Source organism: Pezoporus flaviventris, unplaced genomic scaffold (assembly GCF_033815535.1).
Source record: "Pezoporus flaviventris isolate CSIRO_AGI_PZ_B2104156 unplaced genomic scaffold, CSIRO_AGI_Pfla_v1 ptg000016l, whole genome shotgun sequence".
NCBI classification, from domain to species: domain Eukaryota; kingdom Metazoa; phylum Chordata; class Aves; order Psittaciformes; family Psittacidae; genus Pezoporus; species Pezoporus flaviventris.
Window position 1 is genome coordinate 11,948,089 of NW_026892564.1, and position 23,745 is coordinate 11,971,833.

The following is a 23,745-nucleotide window of genomic DNA, read 5'->3' on the forward strand; positions in this document are numbered from 1 at the left end:
TTTCAGGTACTGTACCATGTAGCTCTATAGTAGTGCAGTTCTATAGTCAGAGCTGACAGGTCATTAAAACACAAAAGTTTTCAGTTGGTAGAAGAATGAACTTTAATACTGCACTCTTAGAGCCTTTGCATTCTTCAGGCAAAGTAAAGCTGAAACAGCATAGAAATTATATTCATTGTCTTAAGATGATGAAAAAAAAAGCATGAAGTAGACATTGTCCCCAAAACCCCTCTCATCGACTTTCTCTGGCATGATTGTACAGGATGCTGGTCCTCTGCCTAATTAGCCACAGTAAAAGTGTATATAGGCAGTAGAAGTTAACTTGGAAATTAAAAATATTCCTTTTCTTCCATTCTTTTCTGTTTAAACTATAGGTACACTATTTAAAGACCTCTCTACTTTGTCTATTGCCTGCTGTGATATAAACTTTGTTTTAAGAATTTCTAAATTGACCCTGGTAGAAGTACTCTGTTAAAAGGCTCACTGGGGCAGGGGGAGAGAAGGTCATTGTTAGCTTTAGGAGCACCTCTCTGGCATGCTGCATACATACTTTTGTGGCTGGAACAAGAGACTGTTGACTGGAGTTGGGAGAACAAGGAAACAAGACCACCCAGATAATGAAATAGCAAGAAAGCCATTGAATTTTGACCAAGAAAATAATAAAAAAAAACCCACAGCCACTGACCCCTTTAGAAATAGGTAATAGGGCAATAATTAAATAAATGGGTAATTTGAAATCCATATGCTAAATCAAAAATTTGATTGTAGCTTTAATTTTTAAATATGCTTCCTACAAATATGCCTGAAAGTGGATATAACCTTTAATGAAATAACTGTGATGTGAGGGTTTCAGTAATGAATGAATTATAAAACCATATGGATGCATTAAGTAGAATAATAAATGTACCATCTATACACAGAAGTAGGACACCATAAATTATTTATGATGTCCCTTCTCATCAGTTCTTGGCTCTTTGAGTCCTAATTGAAAGCCAGGGTAGCTGGATATTAGAAAAACTAGATTTGTTAGTCAGATAACAGACAACTTTCATTAAAGCATTAATTAATTTTAGAAGGCTGAGGGCCTGATACATTAAAAACACTTGCAGAGCAGTGCTACGTTAGTCATGCTTTTTTCTATTTTAATTACTCTCTTCCTCTGGTCAATGAAAGTTATTCATGTTCTGCTTTAACTTGCTCAACAAGCATGATGGGATACTATTGTGCTTATAGAATTAATTATTGTCATGCCCAAACGATTCCAAATGCTTCAAATGGCTGCATGGTACAGTAACAAAAGTAAGATGGATATTCGTATGCTTACTGTAGAGTGTTCTTGTTTCCTCTTTCAAAGTCGGAGATTTAGCAGACCTGTGTTGGGCAGTTTGTTCTATGCACAGTCCTTTATGCCAGTAGAGATGAGAACACTGGAGAAAATACCTTCTTCCATTTTTTATTTTTTTTTCACTTTTCTTGTATTTAAGCATACTAATTTAAACTCTTTTTGTCACCTTCAATAGCTTCCTCCTTGGAATCTAATCTCATTAAGTAGCTGACCAAAATAAACATTGTGCATCACTCTTCTAAACTCAGAGCACAACATGTGTTCTGAAATTAATGTAAGACTTAAGCTACAAGGTTACTCTTCCAAAGAGGTACATATCTATGCCAAAATGATCAGAGTTGTTTTAATAAACTACTTAAGGAAAATTTTTAACAAATAACTGGATTTACAGTATTTGTTCTAAAAATATTAAAGATTCAGTCTGACAATAATATTCAGTATGAATAGCACATATTTATGGTGGTGATCAATATGCTTAGAAAAGGTAGAGATTGGCAGCTTATTTTGAAGGATCATATTTAATTCTGTGCAGATGTTGAGTAGGATGTTTTTATAATTAATTCTCCATTATTCAAAGTGGGGGACTAAAGGATATTGTAGATTATGAAATAAAAAACCAAACCACGCTGACAGTGCAGTGTAACAATGTAACATAGTAAGGTCATGATATAGGTGTATCGGGCACAGATTTAGCTCACACCTATCTGGGCTTGCTAGCCAAAGCCTAGCATCATAGAGCTGTCTAGCTCTAACAAAAAGTCCCTTGGATTCCCAGTGCCAGCAAATGTGTTCCAGAACATGAGGAGCATCAATATCAGTTCTGAGTTACAGTATCCTGACTCTGAGCTACTATTGCTTAAGGGCAGCTTTGATGGTTCCACATTCATGTGCTATTAAACTCAGATCCAAAGGCAACTGAGCACTGACTGTATTTCTGCACTAAGGTACGTATTTCTAGGCCAGACTCAGATATTCCCAACTACCCAGTCAAACCTGTTCTTTTATTCTCATGTAATTGATCCTTCTTCTATAATGCTACCAGTTTGTTTGGCTGGCCAGCCAGGTGTGCTCAGTGCTTGGCAGTGCTTTCTCTTGGCCCACATCAAACTCACTTTTGGTTTCTACCATTATATTTCAGTGGACTGTAAAACTGGTTTAGCTTTACAGCTGTAGGCTTTCCTAGGGGCTAGACAAAATTTCCTTGTATGTCCTGTTTGACTTTTGGGCTGCAGGCTGACCAGTCCTCATCTGTTTTGAGCACAGACATATAAATTCTTTTCATTAAAGGCAAGAGATTTTAAACAAAGAATCCAGTGATTTTGGCATGCTGCATATTCATCTCTTTTGATCAATCACTGAAGAAATTAAATACTTCAGAAAAACAGATCTGCTACTTGAAAGGACTGTTCAGTCACTGTGGCCTCATTAATGTCTTGTGTGTTGCCAGTCCCAGTGAGCCCAGCCTTTGCCAAACACAGTTGTACAAGTTTGGCAAAGGCTTCTAGCATTCCTTTGCCTTAATGTTGTTATAACCCTCTCCATCCATTGCTCTATTGCTATTGATCTTTGCTCTCTTGGCCGTGTAACTACTATCATAGTTTCTTCAGTTGTAATAGAAAGGCATTGACTATAATCTTTGGCTCCAATGCATAGTAATTTATTTTCTTGGCTTCTCTACTACTCCACATATAAGCTACATCTTTGCTCTCTTAAATCTTATTCTGCCTGGAGGCTGACTGACTGTGCCTCTATCTTTGGCTTTCTTTCCCCCCCCCCTTGTCTCTAATTGTGGACTTCTTTCAAAATTACTTTGAGGCTGATGCAATACAAAAATACCTTCACTTACATATCACATCAGCTGCCAACTAGCTCACTAACAGCTTATTAGTTATGGAGTGGATCACTCATTCTCTGTAACAGTCAAGCTGTTCAGGAAGCTGATCAAGAACCACTGAAATGAAGTTTTCCGAGTCAAAAACTCAAGGCAGAGATAGCCCAAAAGCTAAGTTCCTTTTTAAGGAATTTTGAGGTAAACTGTTGAGGTTAAAGAAAAGTTTAACTGGGATAAAATGGAACTATTTAGATCCTTTAATTGTGAGGTAAGGAGGAAATGAGAGTCATGCATCACAGAATGGACAAGATCCCACAGCTCAAGGCATAGACCTAGAATGGATGCTCGGGTTCCAGTGCCTTTTTTGCCGCATCCTGGTAGGAGCCAAGAGTCTCAGGGAGAAAATAACTAAATCATCCAAGTCAGGTTACTTGGTGTCTTTGTTTACATTTTAGGATAGACCTGAGACAGGCTCATGCAGGGGTTGTTTTCTGTGCACTTATTGGTCTTGCCTTTGTTATGTTCCAGAAGTTCCAGAAGGCCAAGTCACTTTTAGACACTTTTCTTTCTGGATCAATTTTTATGTAGTTACTTGGACTGAGTGGAATCTGTGGTGTTGGTGGAAAAAGATTTGTCTGGAAGTCTAGTCATTCAATTAATCATGTGACATGTGGAGGACAAAGCAAGGATTCTTACAGATCAGGGACTTGAGCTGAAGTCTCCCATAGCCAGTATAAAGCTCTAACCACAGATCTGTTGCTTATTCTGAAGTAAATTGATCTTCTTCAGGTCTTCAGCAGGTTACCTCTTAGTGACATGATCAGCAATATATTATTTCTCGGGAGTATAACGCTCATAATTTTGAGAAGAAATTCTGGGGACAGGAGCTGGAGAAAGAAGCTAATAGATGTTCTTTTGCTAACAGCTAGTGCAAAATCAGGTGGTAGTGTATCGAGTCTCAACAAAGATTATCCTGGTAAGGTTATACTGAGTTCCTCATATAACCTAGATAGCAGGAAATTTCTGCATCCTTGCTAGAGAAAAAAGTTGAAGGAAACAATATGAAGTAAAAATGCAAAGTGCTTCTGTACAAGGAGATGAGGCCACATGCAATGCATATGTTTTATATGGTAAAGTGGGAAGGCAGAAGTTTGTTTTCACAGGCAGCATCAGACAGGTTATATAAACAGAAAGGAATGAATAAAGCTTCAGTTTGGTGCATATAGCACGTTATTCTGCCTTTGGAAATATTACTTAATAGCCATGGAAAACTTTTAAAAATTCTCCGTGTATAATTGGGAGTCGTTTAGTTAAAGTCATAATGTCAACTAGGCAATCATTTTAGCCAAACTTGCGCTACATTACTTCTGCATTGTTCATTCTTTCCTGAATTATATTTTCTACTGGGACTTACAGCCTAATAGTACTGATGTGAACCAATGTGAAACTTATAAGCATAAGAGTCCTAACTGCTTGTATTATGTTGTCCAGTATAAAAGTTGTATTTATCTCCATTCAACCAGGCATATAATATATTCAACATCATTGATTCAGAAGAACACTGCCAATTTTCATACATCCTGCCTTATTTTTCATAGTTTTCTGTTTTGGCTAACAATTTGGTGATTACCATGCAGAATTCTCTATCCTTTTTTATCCTTCTCTTTCATTCCTGTAATGAGTTTGTTTGTAATGGTTTCTTCCCCCACGATACCTAGTCTGTAATGCATGCTTAAGACATGTCTCACCATCCATTCAAAATTCCCTGATGATTTTGTTCTTTCATCTACTCCCTCTCTGATTCTGTGTCTGCAAGTCATATACATCCTTTAATCCTTTCCTCATCCAACCCTTGTCTTGTTTTGTTTTTTTTTTTTAAGATGTGTTTTGGTTTCAGGCTATAATAGGGCAAATATCTAATCTTACTGAAAGTCTTTCATAATAAATTCAAACTTGGAAAAGAATTTTAAATACCAAATTCCTTTTCCTTGATCATGCCCACATACAGCTGCTGGAAGTGAAACTTTACTTTCCTCTTTGAGTGCCGCATTGGTCTTCTGCATACTACTCACCCTTTTTCTCACACCTTCTCATTCTTCTCATGCGCTAATGTTCTACCTTCCTTTCTGTGTCTCTTCTGTGCTATCTCTTACCCCAGGCTACTACCAGTGCCTTGGCTTGCCTTTGCTTTTTTAGTCACCTTCACCTTTGTCTTTCTTTTCCCCTTTCTCTTTTGCTCCTTGTAGCATCAAGCCATTTTACTGTTCTCTCTCTCCGTTTCTGCATATTTCTTAGCCCACGCTTCTCTTTGGTTCCCTTGATAGTCTTCCCCTCTGCTGTGCACAGTTCTTTTCACCCTGGGACCTTCTGTTACCAGTTTTCTGACAATGTTGTGGATGTGCAGACACTTTCTTGAGCTATAATGTGCATCTTCTCACCATATATTGTGACAGTATGGCAGGTGTTCTTAACTCCAGTTTTAGTTGTATGTTTTGGCCTGGGTTTCTTATTCTTTCTCATTTATTTTGTTTTATTCATGGCACGTAACTGCTTTTTTTCACTGTGAATAAGCCTATTTGCTTATTTGCTTGTGTCACGCCAGGAAAAACCAACTTGGAGAGTATCCCTGCTGTTGGTATAGGGTTGTCTTACTCCTGAAATGCTTCCTGGACTTCTGGAGTCTAGGTGCTGTGGGGGTTATTGTGAAGCATATGCATGTGTGTACTTACTGACCTGAAATTAAATCATGATATAAGCGATTTCTGAAAATCCCATTTAAACTCATGACCAAAATATACTTTGAAGTCCAAGATTAAAATTTGCTACTTTTTGGTAAAATATTATAGGAAAAAAAATTCTTACTGTGATAAGGTTCACATTTGCCATGTGAGAGGTGACTAAAGAAAAGATTGTTTGTTTAAAAGCAATAAAAATGTTATCTCAGCTGAAATAAATATTAATTTAAAATGAATGTATTATAAGGTGTACATGTCAAAGGTCACTTAGCAATATAAAAGCATGCAGGATTCCTGAAGTGTGGGTCATTTCATAGGTTGAAATTGCACTCTGTGGATCTTTAGAGGAAAATCCCTCATGAAAAAAGGTAGAAAAATACAAACTAACAATGTTGTCCACCAGATGTCCCTGTACTCATAGGTGGTAATGAACAATATCCATTCAACTGTCTAATTGCTTTTATTAAAGGCAATTGACACACAGTGTATGTATTTCCTAAGTCTCAGTTAACCACTGTGTAATAAGATCATGAATAAATACCAATTACATTAACAGTGTTTGAGAGCTGTAGTTATGAAAATAAATTACAGGAATTCAGTGTTAAGTTTCTACTTGGCATCTTGGTTTTGTCTGCTTTTCCTTCTCTTGGAAAACAGTCTATCTTTATCATGCATTGCACGATAGAAGTGATAAATATTGATCTCTTATATTTGTAATTTATATATGTAAATATAATTAGTCATAGAAATATTACTAATCAATATGCTCTTATCTACCTAGGTATAAAAGACTCTAAGTTGCTTGAACTGACAGAACTACTGAGTTGAAGGAATGTGGCTTTTGTGGAGAGTTCTTTTGACTTTGGTAGCTATTGGAGCAGACTCTAGTCATGGTACTCACATTCATGCAGGGTGTTTTGTTTCTGTCAGCTGCTCCCTTAACTTACCATGCAGCATGCTCCAGCCAAATTGTTGGCTCTCAGCTGTCCATGCATGTGTAGGGGCTACAGCAGGAAGGTGAACTATTTCTTCTCGAGTGGAGACTTAGGCTACTGCCCTCAAATCTGTAGATAACCTGACCATACCCACAGTGGGACCTAGGCAGATCTGCGGACATGTGTGCTCTTGAGCATCATGACTGATTCAAAGACACAACCTGACTTTTTAACGATACCACAATACAGGCAGGACACCTTGTCCTTCTTCTCCCTGGGATGAGTAAGCTGCCAGAAGAGCATCAGATTTCCTGCTGAAAGGCTCTGGCATGATTTAGAGATCTCATCCTGGGCATTCGCTCTGGCAGGTATACATTGATGGCTAGCCTTGGAGATAGCAAGGTGGCAGGCCACTCCGTTACAGGATCCATGTCCAAGCCTTCCTTTTGTTTTCTGTGTCAGTGTCACCATGACATAGGCCAGGTTGGTGATGTGCAGTCCTGGTAAGCTCTGTGGACCTTCCCCACCTGTGTGCTATTGTGTATCTTGGCAGCTAGTACACATGGCCAAGGCCCAGATAACCACAGGAGCTGCCTGGCCTCCTACCACATCTCTGCAGAGGGGCTGGCACTGCTGACATCTAGCACGCTTAGGTACAGACATCCATTGGCAGGGAGCAGCACTTTGGCTTGGAATGGCCTCCATTAAGGTACAAAGGAGGTGCATCTCTTAGGAAAGGCTATGTGCCTAGTGTGCCAATGGCTGCCCTATATAATTTTTCCTCTCCTTTTTGCTACAAGGAGCTGGTGGATAATGGCAGGACTCAAAGAGTGCTTTTTGGGTAGGATTGTGTGGGAAGGGCACAAGACATTTATGTTAGCATGGCTGGGGACAGGCACTCAGTGTACCCGAGCACTCGCTGCAATGTGGGCATACCTAAGCTGGTCTAAGGTGTTGTCATGGTTTCTGTTGTATTTCAGTGTGTTTGCGGATGTGTCTATACATATGCATATGCATGTGACTTTCCTGCTTGGTGAGGAGTTATGTAAGTTTTGATACTAGATACATAGATTGATTCATCAGTAGGAATTCTGTCTTAATAAGGAGACTGCCTTCTGGTGTCTAAGCACTGTAAGCTTGATTAAGTAAGAGGAAATCAGTGGGAGCCAAAGGAGGCAGGAAGGGAGTCAGAAATAACAAATTTCTTAACTAATTTGGAGAAAAATAAGCCACTCCTGAAAGCAGCAGACATCCTTATTTTGGTGGATGTGCTAAGAGTCTGCCTTTCCTAAATTAAGGTATCAACTAGCATTTTATATTTCTTATATAAAGATATAAAAATATATCTTCTATTTATGTGTATTTTTGCCTATGTATTTCAAAATAGCATATTGCATGTAAAGTTAAGTGTTTTCTTTTGACTTTTTAGTTCTGTTTCCACACGGCATTATTTTATCTCAAGAACAGCTATTAAACAAAATAATAACAGAAAATGTTTACTGCCATAGCTCAGTAAAGAAGGCATGAAAGGCTGTTCCTAGTCTGAGTAGTAGAAAATGCTGCTCAGATTTTCAAACCCATAGACTAATAGAAAAGTAATTGATTTTTTCTTAATCTTTTTTTCCCTCCTAAACATATTTAGTTTTATTGAAGTATTTTCAGTTTGTGATATACCATGGTAGTAATGTAAAGAAACTTTAAGGAAAAAGTTTTAGTGGAAGTAAAAGGTTTTACATACATTTTAGCCCAACAGAGTGAACTAAATTTATTTCAGTCCACTGAGCTAACTATATAACTTAATCCTGTTATTTCATCTGCAGTTTCACGGATTATCTCTAGCTCTTTAATCTCATAAAGTACCATGTTTATTAAACAGCTTGCTTGTGTTGGGGAAAGGCTTTGGCTGAAAGAGAGGCAACAGAATTCTTTGAACACCTTTCTTAACTTGAAGGTGGGAATGTAGACCACCTACTGAAAAGGCAGTGATAAAGTCTGATTATGTAAGTGCTTGTAATTTTCAATAGCTTTTATGCTTGCCCTAGAAGGAATGGTATAAAATAGTCAAAGGTTTAATAAACAACTTGTGAATTAGCTCTGTTTTAGCAGTATGTTGCTAATACTAGAATAACAGTGTTCTTTTCTATAGTTACTTGAAATGCTCATTACATCTTATGCTTTTAATGAGCTAAATTTCAGTTTACAGGCTAATGTAGCTCTGATTAATTCTACAAGGATGGTAGTTATGAAATATTACAATACTTGTGTTAATCTGTAAAGGGTAAATCATACAAACATGATTAAGTTTTGCTCAGCAATGGCCTTTTCTTATAAAATTGCTTCCATAACACTCTTTTTAGAGGAGTTAAAATCCTCTTACTGAGACTTCTTAGAATTCCGTTTACTGACAGTGAGTGTAACACCTGCCTTTAAGCTGGTGGAGCTTTATAGGGAGAGTTGACAGTGGATTTTTGAAGTGAGGGGGAAAACAGAGGCTTTAGAGGAATTGTTTTAAATAACTATTAACCATATACATTTGGTTAACTGTGGGTTTTGCGCTTTTGTAAAGTCAAAACATGGCTAGAGAAAATGTGGAACAATTCAGCAACTCTGTTGCCTGTATGATGTCTTTACAATGTAAAAAAGGTCTTGGGTAATATATGTACTATTATTTCTTTAATGCTTTTCTTTCACGCTTAGTGTACCTCCATGCCTCTATGTTTTTCTGTTAGCTTGGTGTCGATTACACTGTAGGTGTGTGAAAAATACCTGTGCATACTTTGGGCCCATAGGTGTTTTTGTCCCATGGTCTAGCCACATCTAGTTTGTGTCTCTGGGGATCAGTACAAACGCTGGAGCATCTATTTTCCTGTGTCTTACTGAGGGGAATGAGCTGAAGGTCCCATCCTACAGACACTTGCTCAAACTGAAAGTGCCTTAGAAAAATAGCTGCACAGGTCATGGTATTGTATTCATTTCTACTTTGATGATAGTAGAAAAGGCTCAAGTTCACTGGTAGTTTCTGCCTAGATGGGTCTGAGATCTCAGTGCATAGGAAAATTAAAGCTACAGGCCAGCAGTGAGCACAGCATCGCAGTGCAGGAAATGAACAAGGAACATAGAAGGGACTGGAGGAGATGTCTTTTTATATGTTGTCATTTTGAGTCCTGTGAATATGACCATGTGTCGTCTTAAAGCTCTCAGATATCCATGAGCATAGACAGCTGCATCTTTATTGTTTTGAATAGCCACTGGGATCGTATCTGTGGTTCTAGAATACCTTTCTGATACCTACAGTACTTGCTGTTGGTCACTGTGACACTGAGCTCTGCCTGAAAGCCCCCTGACAGACTCTTCAGACCACTTGAGCCACCCAGAATGCACCTATCCTTCATTTCTTGTCTGGTCCTTTCTTTCTTCCTAGGAGGGCTAATAGCATCATGGTATGCTTCTTTGAGGACAAACCTAACGCCTGATTTTCAGTGACCTGATCTGTTTACATTTGGCTTGATTCATCAACGACAAACAATATTAAGTCTATTAAATATCATCCTGGTATTTTAGAGCATTTGTGCATAAGTTTTGCAAACCAGTGCTGGAAGGTTGTTTACACAATGTAAAAGGCAATTCCCCTAACTTAGCATGTTAGTTATTACAACATTTGGATTGCAGTCCAGGATACATGAAATATATTCAGAAGGGCAAAGATCCAGAAAAAACCTTTCCTTCAGCAATGTAGTTCAAATAAACAAAATGTTCCTGGTTCCTTAATTGCTTTTCTTTCTGTGACTTGCCATGTCACATAATAACATATAATAAAAGTGCATCTGTCTAATCTCGTAGCACTCATTCAAGCAGAACTCCCACATTTTAACCTCTTCCTTTTGTTTGTTTTCCTCTCACTACGATAATAAAGGTGAAATACCTGTGACAGAAATGATACCAGAGAGAGTGGCACGTGGGAGAACAGTAGTTTACTTGGATAACCATGGCTTTGTCTCACAGCTTGTTTGATTCAGTTTTGGGAAAGAGGTTGGCAGAAGAACAGTCTTCTGAGAGGGTCAGAGCTCTGCCCTGGAGCCTTTGGAGCAGGACACCTTCCCGACACACATTTCCTCTGATTACAAACATTAATCTGCTCAGATGTTCTTATGTTCAAGAAACTCCACACTCTTACACATTTTAGCCAAGCACCTCAATATTTTCAGCCTCTATAAGAACCATTCTCATGAGCATCTGCTTGTTGGCTTGATCACACATAGTCCCCTTAGAATCCAGAATAGCAAATGAGGACTCATCTACCCCATACAATGAGGTAGATGTAAATGAGCCAGATCAGGTATTGGAAGCAGTGTGGCCATCATCGCATAGTAGCCATGGTTAATTTGTGAGTTTCAGAAAATTATTTGTGTTTCTCTACATTGCACCTCAAAATGCTGTGACTCATCAGGTGGTATCTGTGGACATTTGATGCACAGGAAGGGACCATGTGCCCATTAATACCTCTTCTGGTCCTTCAGCATGAGTGTGAATGGTGCCACCAAGTGTCCTCTAAGATGCAAGATCGTAAAATAGTTAGCAAAATAAAGCCCCTGTCATAAGCAGGATATCAAATTTGGTGATATATATATATACATACATATGTATGCTAAATAATGTATGGTTTTTAATAATCATGAATAAGAGGAAAATTCATTCTTAATTCTCTGAAGCGTATTAAACATTAAAAGATGGAACAAAATTATGTTCAGGAACTTCAGGATAAAATGAGGTACTTACTGCAAGAATTTGCTTTATTGCTTATAAATTAAAAATGAGTACTTTTTGTATGTGTTTGGTTATAATTTTCAAAGAAAGTATTGCTAATTGTTAGTAACTAAGTAAAAACCACCAAATACTGGTATGATTAAATATTTACTGGATAAAAACCAGGGAACAGAATCCATAACTTGCCTCCTTCTGTGCTAAAGCAGTCACTAAATTGCAGTCACAGTCACATTTGTTCTTCATCTCTTCCCTCCAAAATCTGGACCTCTTATCCATTGAAGTGTCTTTAAAACAGTGGATGAAGAATGCTGGAAGTCCTAGAGTAACCTCAGGCTTGTTAGACAACAATCATTGTTGAGGAGTTTGGCTTGAAGTCTCCTTGTAAAAGGGAGAATATTGGACCCACATCATTTTTGCTTTGGATTACATCCCTAATACTTAAATTACTAGAAAGAAAGAGTAAGGGTACAGTAACTCCTATACTGTACTGGGTGTAGAAACAGGCTAAGCATAAACAGGCAAGCAGAGTCCTCCTCCACAGCTCTGGGTATGAATCATTCTGATGGAGGATAGGATTTAAACCACACCTTTGTCCACAGTAATCTTAATCTGGTCACCAGCTCCAGCACAGATTAGATGCGTCATCATGGCTTGACTTCACGAATGAAGATTTGGGAAGAGCTTTACCCACACTTACTACAAGCGCGCTGATGACTAAAAAGGCCAATGTGAGATAGGCAAATCAGGTTGCAAAAAGCACAGTGAAAGGTCTCCTTGGATGGTATAGATGGAATGCAATTCTTTCTACGTTGTCTTTTCTCCTCAAGACTAATTCTGTGTGAGTTCTCAAAGCAGTGAACGGCATTATACATGCTGTGTCTCCAAGTCTCCCGATTGGAGGCCAAGGTGGACCACTGATGGTAGTCAGTATGGCCAAAGCTAAGGTATTGTTTCAGGGAGTCCTTATATCTCTTCTTTGGGGCACGTCTCTTGCAGCAACCAGTGGCAAATTCACCATAAAACACGATCTTAGGGAGGCGTTGATCCTTCATCCTAGAGACGTGCCCTGCCCAGCACAGCTGCAATTTCATCAATATGGCCTCGATACTGGTGACCCCTGCCTGTTCAAGGACAGTAACATTTGACACATAGTCAGTCCAATGGATGTTTAGAATTGTACAGGGGCAGCGCTGATGAAAGCGTTCCAGGAGTCGCAGGTGATGGCGGTAGACAACACATGATTCAGACCCATATAAAAGAGTAGACAGTACAATGGCTCTATAGACACTAATCTTTGTACTTCTCTTCAGGTGTTTATTGCACCAGACTCTTTTATGGAGTTTTCTGAAGGCTCTATATGCCTTTGCTATTCTGTTGTCTGTCTCTTTGTCAATCGTGGCATCCGAGGAAATAATGCTTCCCAGATAGCTGAACTGCTGAACTGACTGAAGCTCTGACTCGCCAATGGTAATGTGGGGATGATGATAATCTTCTTGTGGTGCAGGTTGATAGAGAACTACTGTCTTCTTCAAGCTGACTTCCAGGCCAAAAAGCTCAGCCGCCTCCACAAAGCAAGATGTTAAACGCTGCAGAGCTGCTTCTGTGTGGGCAACAAGGGCAGCATCGTCAGCAAAAAGCAGTTCACGGACAAGATGATTTAGGGTCTAAGTGTGGGCCTTCAGTCGCCTTAGTTTGGATAGGCTACCATCAGTGCGGTATTGAATATAAATGCTGTTTTGTTCATTGAGGTCTACCATAGCCCTTTGGAGCATCATGCTGAAGAAGATTGTGAATAAAGTTGGTGTGAGAATGCAACCTTGTTTCACACCATTGGTTATTGGGAAGGGCTTGCTGATCCTCATGTAACAATAATCATTTTGAGGAACTTGGGGGGACAACCTAATCGTTCCAAGCTCACAGTGTTAAAAGCTTTGGTGAGGTCAACGAAAGCCACATAGAGCCCCTTATTCTGTTCTCTACACTTTTCTTGCAGTGTCTGAGAACAAATACCATGTCTGTGGTACTTCTATTAGCTCTAAAACCACACTGACTTTCAGGTAGAAGTTCTTTTGTGATAGCGGGTACTAATGTGTTCAATAGTATTCTTGCAAGAATTCTTCCAGCAATGGGGAGCAGAGTTATACCTCGGTAGCTTGAGCAGTCTGACTTTACACCTTTTTTCTTATACAGAGTGATGATGATTGCATCATGAAAACCTGATGGTAATTTACCTTGTTCCCAACAGTGCACAACTAGCTCATGAAATTTAGCATGAAGTGCTTGGCCTCCGTGCTTCCAGATTTCAGGTGGGATTCCATCGACCCCAGCTGCCTTGCCAGTTTTCACCTGCTGTATAGCCTTAAGAGTCTCTCCCATGGTAGGGGCTAGATCCAATTCATTTTTCACTGGATTTTGTAAAATGTGCTGGATTCCTTCACCTTGGACTACACGGTTAGCACTAAAGAGTGTTTGAAAATATTCAGACCAACGATTCAGGATGGAGATTTTATCTGTAAGAAACCTTTGGCCATCCGCACTAAGTAAGGGGCTTTGAACCTGAAATGTGGGTCCATACACTGCTTTCAGAGTCTCATAGAATCCTCTGTGGTCACCCAAATCTGCACATAATTGAGTCTTTTCTGCTAGGTTGAGCCACCACTTGTTCTGGATGTCTCGAAGTTTCTGTTGGAGTTTGCTACATGCAAGACAAAAGGCTGCTTTTCTTACATGGCAAAGTGGCTGAGTGAGGTGTGCTTGATGAGCAGATCTCTTTTTTGTCAGCAATTCCTGGACCTCCTAGTCCAGGATGATTAAATGTGTAACCTGACTGGTTCTGGCTCGGTTTCCCCTCCATTCAGACAGGATATTATATGATTTTGCCACATACAGAGGTAGCTGCAAATATACATCCATTAACAGTTTTGGAGTTTTTCAAATAGAACACTAATGACTTTAGGAAGTAAAAAGCATTAAAAGAAAAATAAAACCTGTATAGAAATATAGCTGAAAAGGTGCTTCCAAAGTGAATTTTCTCACACTAGCATCAAGGAAAATCCATACTCCTTGAGTTTCAGGGAGAAAAGGTATTGATTCAATTGCTTTTCTTTCTGGGTTCTTACAGGTTCAATTTATGATGGGTTCATATGACATGGTTGAATTCAATAAAAAGAAATTTGATCTAGGAATATGGTTGGTGCTTCCTAGTTCTGTATTATCTGAAATTGGATAATTTTTAGTCCACAGCTAAAAGCATAGACTGGTTTTCACTGCAAACTTTTAGAAATTAATTCAGTGTGTTTAGATTTGAGCAAAGTCACACTCAGTTTGCATTAAAATCAGAGTTCTATGAAACTATTTTTTTTTAATACTAGATACTGTAGAAAACCCAAAGAATAGAAATTCTATATGCAGGACACCTCCTTAAAACTGTAATACTAAAAAGAAAAATCATGGTACAAGCTCATTGGTATTATGTCACATGTAACACATTCAGTAGGTTAGATCTGTCTTTACCTAATGAAGACGGATCATTTGTAATGAATCCATCTCTTAGAAAAAACATGGCATTAATATAACTGAAAAAAATCTGACATGGTGAGATATGCCTCTAGCAGAAACAAATCTACTTTTCCTTATATGACAATTTTAGTTAAACTATCAGTAAAACTGGGAAATCAGTCTATAAATATGTTTATTATTATTTTGAGTGAAAGGCTTAATTTGCAGAGGAGGTGCTGCATGCAGATGTTGCAGGTAAGGCAAAGCAGGGAATGAAATTACAGGCTGCCATCTGCTTTAACAATTTTTTTCATTTCTGCCAATCAAAGTTTGAAATTCATGATTAATGTATGGTGCTCAGTTTGAAGCTGTTGGAATGACAGACTCTTCAGCACTGAATTCTACCACAGCTAACAAGGCAGATCGGGGAGGTCAAAGCTTATTTCTTGTAGTCTTACACAGGCAAGGAAATCCTTCTCCTCATCCTTCGTGTCTTGAATTCAGAAAGCTCGCATCATCTCCAGTATGTTTTCTTGGAAAAGAGAAGGCTATGAGAAAGAGGTGATTGGTAAGACTTTATTCATGTCATTACATGTCTTTCAGTATTTTGCAGTTGTCAATGGCTAGTTAGCACTACAGATAATCATCCTAAACCTGTAAACAATGGTGATTATAAATTGTAACAATTCTCTCACAAAGTATATTAACTATAAAGGTAATGGGGCATGCTTTTAGCCTTTATTTAAACCTTTTAACCTGTATTTTCCTTTTTTATTCTTTTTTTCCTTCTTAAAGGAAAACCTTTGAAATTTTTTTGTCCAACACTGCATATTCTATAAAAAGTTATATACATTTCTAGATCAGACTTCACTTTATCTTAGTTTTAGCTCACCCCCCATTTTACCCTTTCTTCTTATTTTCACTTTTGCTCTTATGTAATTTAGAAGAACTGGTTGTACCTGGTTTTTTTTTCAGGGTTGTTTTTTACTACTAATTTTTTTTTTCATTTTGCATTCTGTAATTCTTAAAAACTTGAAACAATTTGGATAAGTTAAATAAGCAGTAACAAAAAACTTAGAAGCACAGTCAGAAAAATAGGAAAACTGGAAAGAAAATGAAAATAAATAGCAAAGCTGGAAATAGTTTTCTTCTATTCCAGTTGATGGCAAAAAACTTGGACTGAGGATGAAGAATTAGAGGGGAAAAAAGATGTATCATAATTTTCATTTTCAAAAACTAAATGCATGCAGGAATTCCAACTGTAATAAGGTCAAATTTGCCAATATGTTTGTTGACTTTTTATTTCTTGCTTGGAAATTTCATATTAAAAACATTCAAATTATGTTTTTCTTGGTGAAAAAACAAGACCAAGTTGGTTTTCAATTGGAAAACTTTCATACAGAATATATCATCCAGCTCTTCTGGGGCTGATGGCTTTTTGCTGTTGTGGATTAAAATAATGATTTGGAAAAGATCTGGAGCTGTTCTGTTTTCAGGGATCTGAGAATCATCCTGAAGCTGCCAAGTACTAGGTTAGAGATCTGAGGGGTTACAAATGCCAATGCCAATAGATCACCAGCTAAATCAGTGGGGCAAAAGGAATTTCCAGGTTTCTTTTCTGCTGTTGTGCATTGCCCTGTATTTGTCATAATGATATTGTATGTGGATGATGCATAGTTATGGAAGAAAAAATTAAATCTCCCTGAGGAAGAAAATATTGTCATTTGTATCAAACTTTCAAATATTAGACTTTGTAGTATGCTTCTTCAAATGAAAGCAAGCAAGCAAGCAAGCTACAAGCTCATCTTGCAATCTGTCATGGAGAAACCAGTGAAGTTATAGGACTCCCAACAGTTCCTGGAGGTTTCTGCGTTTCCCAAGAACTGTTAATTGTATCTGCTATGCTGTCGGCTCCACATCCTTGCAGTGGCAATGCCAAGGTGAAAAAGGACAGTGTAAGCATGAGGTTTTACAGGCGACAGGGAGGTGTTCTGCAGTTGCAATCAAAGACTGTGTGTGGCCTCTGAGGAATGTGCCCTGGCAGATCGTGTTCTTGGGGAATTGCTCTGCAGGGCAGCTTCACATGAATGGTTTAAGCAACATCTCTTGAGCAAAAAGTTTGCTGTGGAAAGACATTTGTGACTCAACAAAAAAAAACCCACCCATGCTTATGTTTTTCTGATTAGCAGACCTTCTCATAGTTTTTGAAATCTTTGTTAATGGCCTTGTGGTCATGTTTCAAATTTTATAACTGCATGGTGAGAAGTTAAAAATGGATTCAATTAAAAGTACTTGAATCTTTCAGAGAAAATAATTCCCTCAGAAACAAAGGAAGTCATATTATCTTGTTTAACTCCCTGCCTTGCTTTGGTAACTGAATAAAAGAATTTGAATCAAAGCTGTCTTCATACAATGTGTTCTCTACTTCAGAGATTCTCTAGCTTACAAATTAGACCAGATGTATTTAAGGCTTTCAAAGCATGTGGTTTATTTCTAATTCTAACTGTACATGTGTGTGTGAATGTATAGCCTAGTCACTTCAGGAAGGAAAAGAATTATTAGAAAAGGTCAGTATGTACAAAAACCACTTATCTACCTGCATGCTGGAATTATGAATGTACAGTTTCCAGCATTGTAGGGAAAGAGGTGATCATTCAAAGCAATACAGCCAATATTTCATTGTTCCACTATTTAATTGTTCCACACATGTGTGGGCACGTGTGTGTATGCATGGTATCATTCAGTGGTATCACCCATTTTGAAACTCTTCTCCAAGGCAGTTTCCCATTTATGTGGTTTGCCAGCACATTTTTCTCAAAGTAGCACAGTGTCCTTGCACAAAACAGCACTTAATTCCCCATGTTCTATGTAACTCCCTATATATACATGTATTTATGCATAGCTATACACTTCTTATAGGTATATATGTGTATTTTTATACAGTCAATGCATATCATAGTAAAGTATGGTTTTTGTGGTGCAAGTCTCTGAAATGCTTAATAAACTTATTTTTTGTGACACAAGTCTGTCTAATCAGATTTTAAACACCCCAGTTATTTTGTGGTAGAGAATTTTACATCCACGATGCTCAATGAGTAGTTATTTTTTAAAAACCTGTTAACTGTTTCTGTGCTTCCAATGTACACTGAAGAAAAAACTAAGTTGAGCCTAGGTTGCTGTTTGTTTATCATATTAAAACCCATGGTGTATTCTTCCCTGGATGCACACATGTAACTCCCATTTGCATTACAGTAAGTATCACACAAGCATGGAGGAGACAGAATAATTCCCCAAGGCCTTTATATTATCCTCCATGCATTAAATCATGTGGAGCGGAACAAAATAATCTGAAAATACGAAGGCTTTTGAACTAGGGCTATTGACCTGTATTATCCTTGCTGCACTAATTCCACAGAATCAGCAGAGCTGATACAGACAGAACTCCCTGCCCCCCCCCCCCCCCCCCCCCAAAAGCATACAGATATTTTTCAAGCCTTTTGGAATGCAGTGAGGGGCAAAAGACTGCTCTGCTCTTGTACGTATGGTTAGTAAGTTGCTGAAACCTGCAAATTATTGGGTGCAAGTAGGAAATTTTGTAGAATGTTTATTTTTAAAAGGTGTTTTCTAATTCAACACTGTGTTTTATCTCTGTATGGGTAGTATATAGGTATTGGTGACTAAGGTCTCTCAATGGTCATTAAGGATAAAACTATTAGTGTTCTTCAGCCTTACAGGTAGTGAAAATGTGAAGTTTTCATTCTTAATAAAGCATTATGTATTTATAATATGAAGGAGTTTAGATAATTTTGGAGGGAAAAAAATCTACTGAAGCAACATATTCTATTGAAACAGCCTTTTATAATAATAACTTATTCTGTAAGGGACTTTTGACTAAGTTTTTAGGTTGTTTTTTTTTAGCAAAACTAGGACAAAATCATAGCAAAAGCTTTTGGCCAGTAGCTAAACTAGCTCTAACGCTAATAAAGGTGATGTGCAGTTTCCATCCTCCTATTCTTTTAAATGTGACCTCACTCAGAAATAGCAGTCGTTCTTTGTAGAAAATTCAGACAACTAAAAATTCTAATGAAAATATTTCTTGGAAACCAATTAATTTATCTGGATTTTTAAAATATGTTTGAGTCATGTTGCATAAACCTTTATGGAAGATATGCTTAGAATCCTCCCAGCATATTCTGAATGAAATTAAAAGCCTAGTAATTTAGTTCTGTTAATATACAATCCCTGTTACCATGCCATTTTCTGTTTAAAGTTCAGGTGTCTTCATGGCTGTGTTCATGAACTCTTATGCAGTAACCATAGGTTGCAAATATTTGTTCACTTATTGCTGGTTGTTGTCCTTCTTACCTGTAATAAAGCTAAGTACACAGCTACAGGCAACATATGCTTATCTCATTGGTAGGATGCAAAATGATGAATCAGAGGGAATAATTATTTGGAAAATAGACTGCTTCAGAGCAAAGAAAACCACCCACCTTGTGTCATCTTAGAAACTTTTAAATATATTAAGAGAATATTGGCTAGGAAGGCCAGACTAAACAAATATGTGGGATGTTAGCGTTTATTCCTAATGTAAAGAGACATAGTAAAAGGTCACAGAAAAAATTTCATTACTGTAAATCTACCAAAGATGTCGCTTCCCCCGGTATAGAACAAACTGTTCTGTAAAATAAGTGTGTTCTCAAATCTTATTTTTATAGGAATATATTTTATAGGAATATATACTGAATTCAGTGGCAATTGTCCTCATGGTATTAACAGTGTGCAGCTACTTTCCTGCAAGGTACGCTCATCTCTTGCACCTTCAGGATTTTATTCAGCAATTAATCCCTCCACTGATGTTTGAGGATGTCATACCCTTTTTGGGTTGTCTTAGTAATGGGGTACAAGGCTGGCATGAACGTAAGTTGAGAACTGGTATTGGGGCAGCTACCACAGGAAAGAAGCCATGGGGCAGTGCTGGGTAGGAAGTAACAGAAGGAAAAACAAGCAAACAAACCACCAAAATTATCTCTTCAGGAATACGAAACTTCTTTGGCTTTTCTACTGAAGGTCCACAGGTATGAATTTAGTTGTTTCTGCCTTACACATTGGTGACTAATGGTCACTTCTTTCTAGTCCTTTTGCTATCATTTCCTTCCCTTGCATTTCATCTTACATCTTTTATGCTGCCTCATTTCCTCTTTTCTACTCATTTCATCCCTAGCTAGGGAATGGGGAAGGAAAATAGAATAGTGGCTATCTCTAGTAGTATTTCTTCTAGACACTGGATTTATTCATGCAACTCAACTATATTGCTTCCCTAATGATTAAGACTAAATCTCTTGACCTTCCACATCACCATGCAGATTGACTGCTGGCAGAGACCAGTAGAGTTTGCTAGTCCATCCACATCCTGTTTCCAAAAGTCATTTATTAGGTCCCTCCTATCTTTTCTTCAGAGGATCATTTCTGAGGAAACTTTCTGCTTCCTTCTCTGACACCACAGGATTCCATTAGAGATATCCAGTCTCCAGTCTTCCTCTGTGAAGGAGCTATTAACTATAAAGATTTTAATCTAGATTTCTATTCAAAGGCATTCTTCATTTTGGCCTTCCTCAGGCCTTAAACTATCATGTTATATATGTGCTGCCTTTCCATTTTTGCCAGATATTCCATAGAAAATCACTAGGAAATTTTCCAGTATTCTCCTGCACCATGTCATGATTGGACTTCCTGTCCTTTCCATCAAATGTGTATCATCCTATTCAAATTTGTTGCCCCGTACCAACCACTGTTATCTGTATGCCTTTTTTCATAGCAATTTGGTAAGCATTTGTCAGATGAATTACTTCAGTGCTCATGTATATCCTAAAGCTATGTGAAAGCAGACAGTCGAAGAGGTCCACATGAAGAATCACCTTGAAATTATTTCTGTGTTTTTCTTTATTCTTCTTCCCACTCAGTTCTCCAGTGAGAGAGGGAAAATACTTCTGAAAAATAGTTTAATATTTTATGAAGCTGTGGAGAGGTGCAGGAGTTATATTACCTGCTGAGAAAAGAAAGCCCAAGCGGGCACATAACATTGTTACTTGAACCTGTCTGCTGTAGCAGGAAAACATGTATTGCATACATTTAAGAAGTTCTCTTAGCCTCCCAGCACGATCTGAGCTGTTCTCACTTGTAACTATATTTAGCATAACTGCACAGAAACAGAAAGGAAAACAGCAAATAAACCCTGAATCTTCACTTCCATTAATAGTTAATTGTTAACTGCGTAATGTCGTATAAGATGATATTGGGCAGACATTCTCCCTTATTACAAATGCTGTGATATTATGAGAGAACAGGAAAAAAAATGGAAAATAATCTGCAAATAAATGTCGACCTCAGAGAAATGAAATCTTCTGAGATTTTTCTTCCTCTTCTAAAACACTTCAGCTAGCCATCAGCCTCTAACAAGGAGTATGTCTGGGAAAGTAAATCAATGGTAATGTTTCATAAAAGAAAAGAGCTCAGATGCTCTTTAAAGGTTTTGTGGCTCTGTATTGGTTGTGTTAATGAAGTTCATTCTCTGTAGATGATATAACTGCACATGCTAATGCTTCCTGCATTAGTGAATGAATTCCCTTTTCTCTTATGGCAGAGCAAATCTCTGGTGAGAAACTGAATTCATGATGAGATATAGGTCAATATCTCCCATCTGACTAGGGCAGTCCTCCCACCAGCCTGCAGAGAATGTGGGTGGTAATGAGAAGGGTGCAGGTTTTAGCAGAGATTGAAATAAATGAAATGAGCTCTGCTTGGCAGCAAAATTATCAGTAATTTTAGTCTTGCAGACCTGATGTTTAAATGAGTAATAGGAACATCTCTGATAATACAGGAATAAATGAAAAGTGGAGAAGCAAAAAAAGTCATCAGCTTTTCTGCTTCAACGTGTAATTCACGCTATGCCTGAGAGTGTTCCAACAGAAAGACACCTTCCTTTAAGTGAGGATGCCCATTTCCTGACTTGTTTGTGGCCTTCTGGCTCTCCCAGAACTGACAGCTTCAAAAAGCAGAAGGGAATATAGTTGAACTGGTATCTCTAAGTTGCCTGTTAGGCTGCTGTCAGTAATGAGAAAGGTGATTGCTTACAGAAGGAAACATCAGGCATTCAACTGTAATTTTATCATGTTTGAGGTAATAGTAAGCAAAAAAAGATGTCGATGAGAAACAGAGGTTGTGATTACCCTTCACAACATCTTCCAGCTCTGAGAGTGGCCTTAAATTGTCTTTCCTTCAAGAACTGATTTGATTTTCATTGTAATGGTAGTTTCTAGACCTGATTCCTACTGAGAGTATAAAGGAAGGGTTTAAGCCTTTCCAAGGGCTGTCTGAATTTGCATGAGTCAGGACTTGTGAGAAAACATTTTAAAGGCAAGGAACTTTTAACAGTGATCCCTTCCTAGCAGTGACAGGATTATTTGTATATTAATAGTTTATTTCCTAGGACTTTTTAGTGAAATACTTAATACGGATAAATACACATTTCCATTGCCAGCAAAGAACAGTTAATTCACTGAGCTCTGAAGAGCTATGATGAGATCCTGTGTAGCATTTACTATATAATACTAGTAATAATAAACTTAATTTACTATTAGAGTGCCTCTCTGCATGTTCAATAACAGGCAATGCCCTCAGGGTAACTGATCAGTTGCCTCTCATCCTTTTCAGTGTTGACATGATTTGCCACGTCCCAACTGTCACAGTGTATTTCAATTAGGCTTGATTCCCTTACCTAAAAAGGTCTGAAAAGCTAATTGGCACAGAGGTACTTTGGTCTCCCAGTTGCATGGAAAAATGCAATTATGCAGCAGACAGGGGTGAGGGAATACACAGAGCGATGATGTTTTCCACTGTCATTGGGTAAATCTGGAAAAGTAGGGACCGTTATAGCTAGAGATAAGAAGTAGTTAAATTTCTCCCTGACAGGGAGATGGGTTTATATTTCATAAGGCAGTCTCAAAAATTCAGAATACCCTGTCTTCAGCAGCTATGATACACTAAGGTATTTTGGAAACTATTATTGCCAGTGAGCAGCTGGCAATAATATGCTTATTTAAATGTCACATTTAAAAGAATTGATATATTATCTGTCTTAAACACAAACATTTTGAAAGATATGTGGAGGATTCATGGAAAGCTTTCACTTCTGATGTAAATAATTAATTAGTGGGGATAATTTACTGCTTTCTGTTAGAAAGGGCTTAAAAAAAATCCCTTCTACTATTTGACAGTGGAAAGTAAATGCTAGATGAGTGCCTATGCTCATTTTCTTATATCTTCCTATTCATGACCACAGAGAGAACTATTTTTTCATGCACTGCCGCTATCATCTAGTGTCATGAAAAATACTAAGCAGGGTTTGTATTGTGTATACTGAATTAATATCCCTGGGTACTTCATCAAAGTTGCTATAAGAGAAGATGCAGCCATTCAGTTACAGTATATGTTGTTACAGATTTCTGGGTTTGTGAGAGAAAAGACGGAAATAACCAAAAATAGTTTCAGGGCAGATCTTCTGGTTTGCAGCTACACCATAAGCCCACCATGCACAATATGTCTGATTATTCCAAAAATTGAAGTCTAGATGGTGAA

The 23,745-nt window shown here is 37.9% G+C and overlaps 1 protein-coding gene across 2 annotated transcripts in view; it reads left to right on the forward strand.

Annotated features, from left to right (window-relative positions):
• Positions 1-23,745, forward strand: part of PTPRR (protein tyrosine phosphatase receptor type R) — a 149,787-nt gene that overhangs the window by 26,322 nt on the left and 99,720 nt on the right. The window contains exon 1 of one of the 2 annotated variants that reach the window (XM_061454802.1): positions 15,534-15,676. The exons of the other annotated variant lie outside the window; for it this stretch is intronic. The gene's annotated coding sequence lies outside the window, so the exon portion shown is untranslated. Of the gene's footprint in view, positions 1-15,533; positions 15,677-23,745 lie in introns of those variants that run through there. 2 annotated transcript variants of the gene reach the window in all.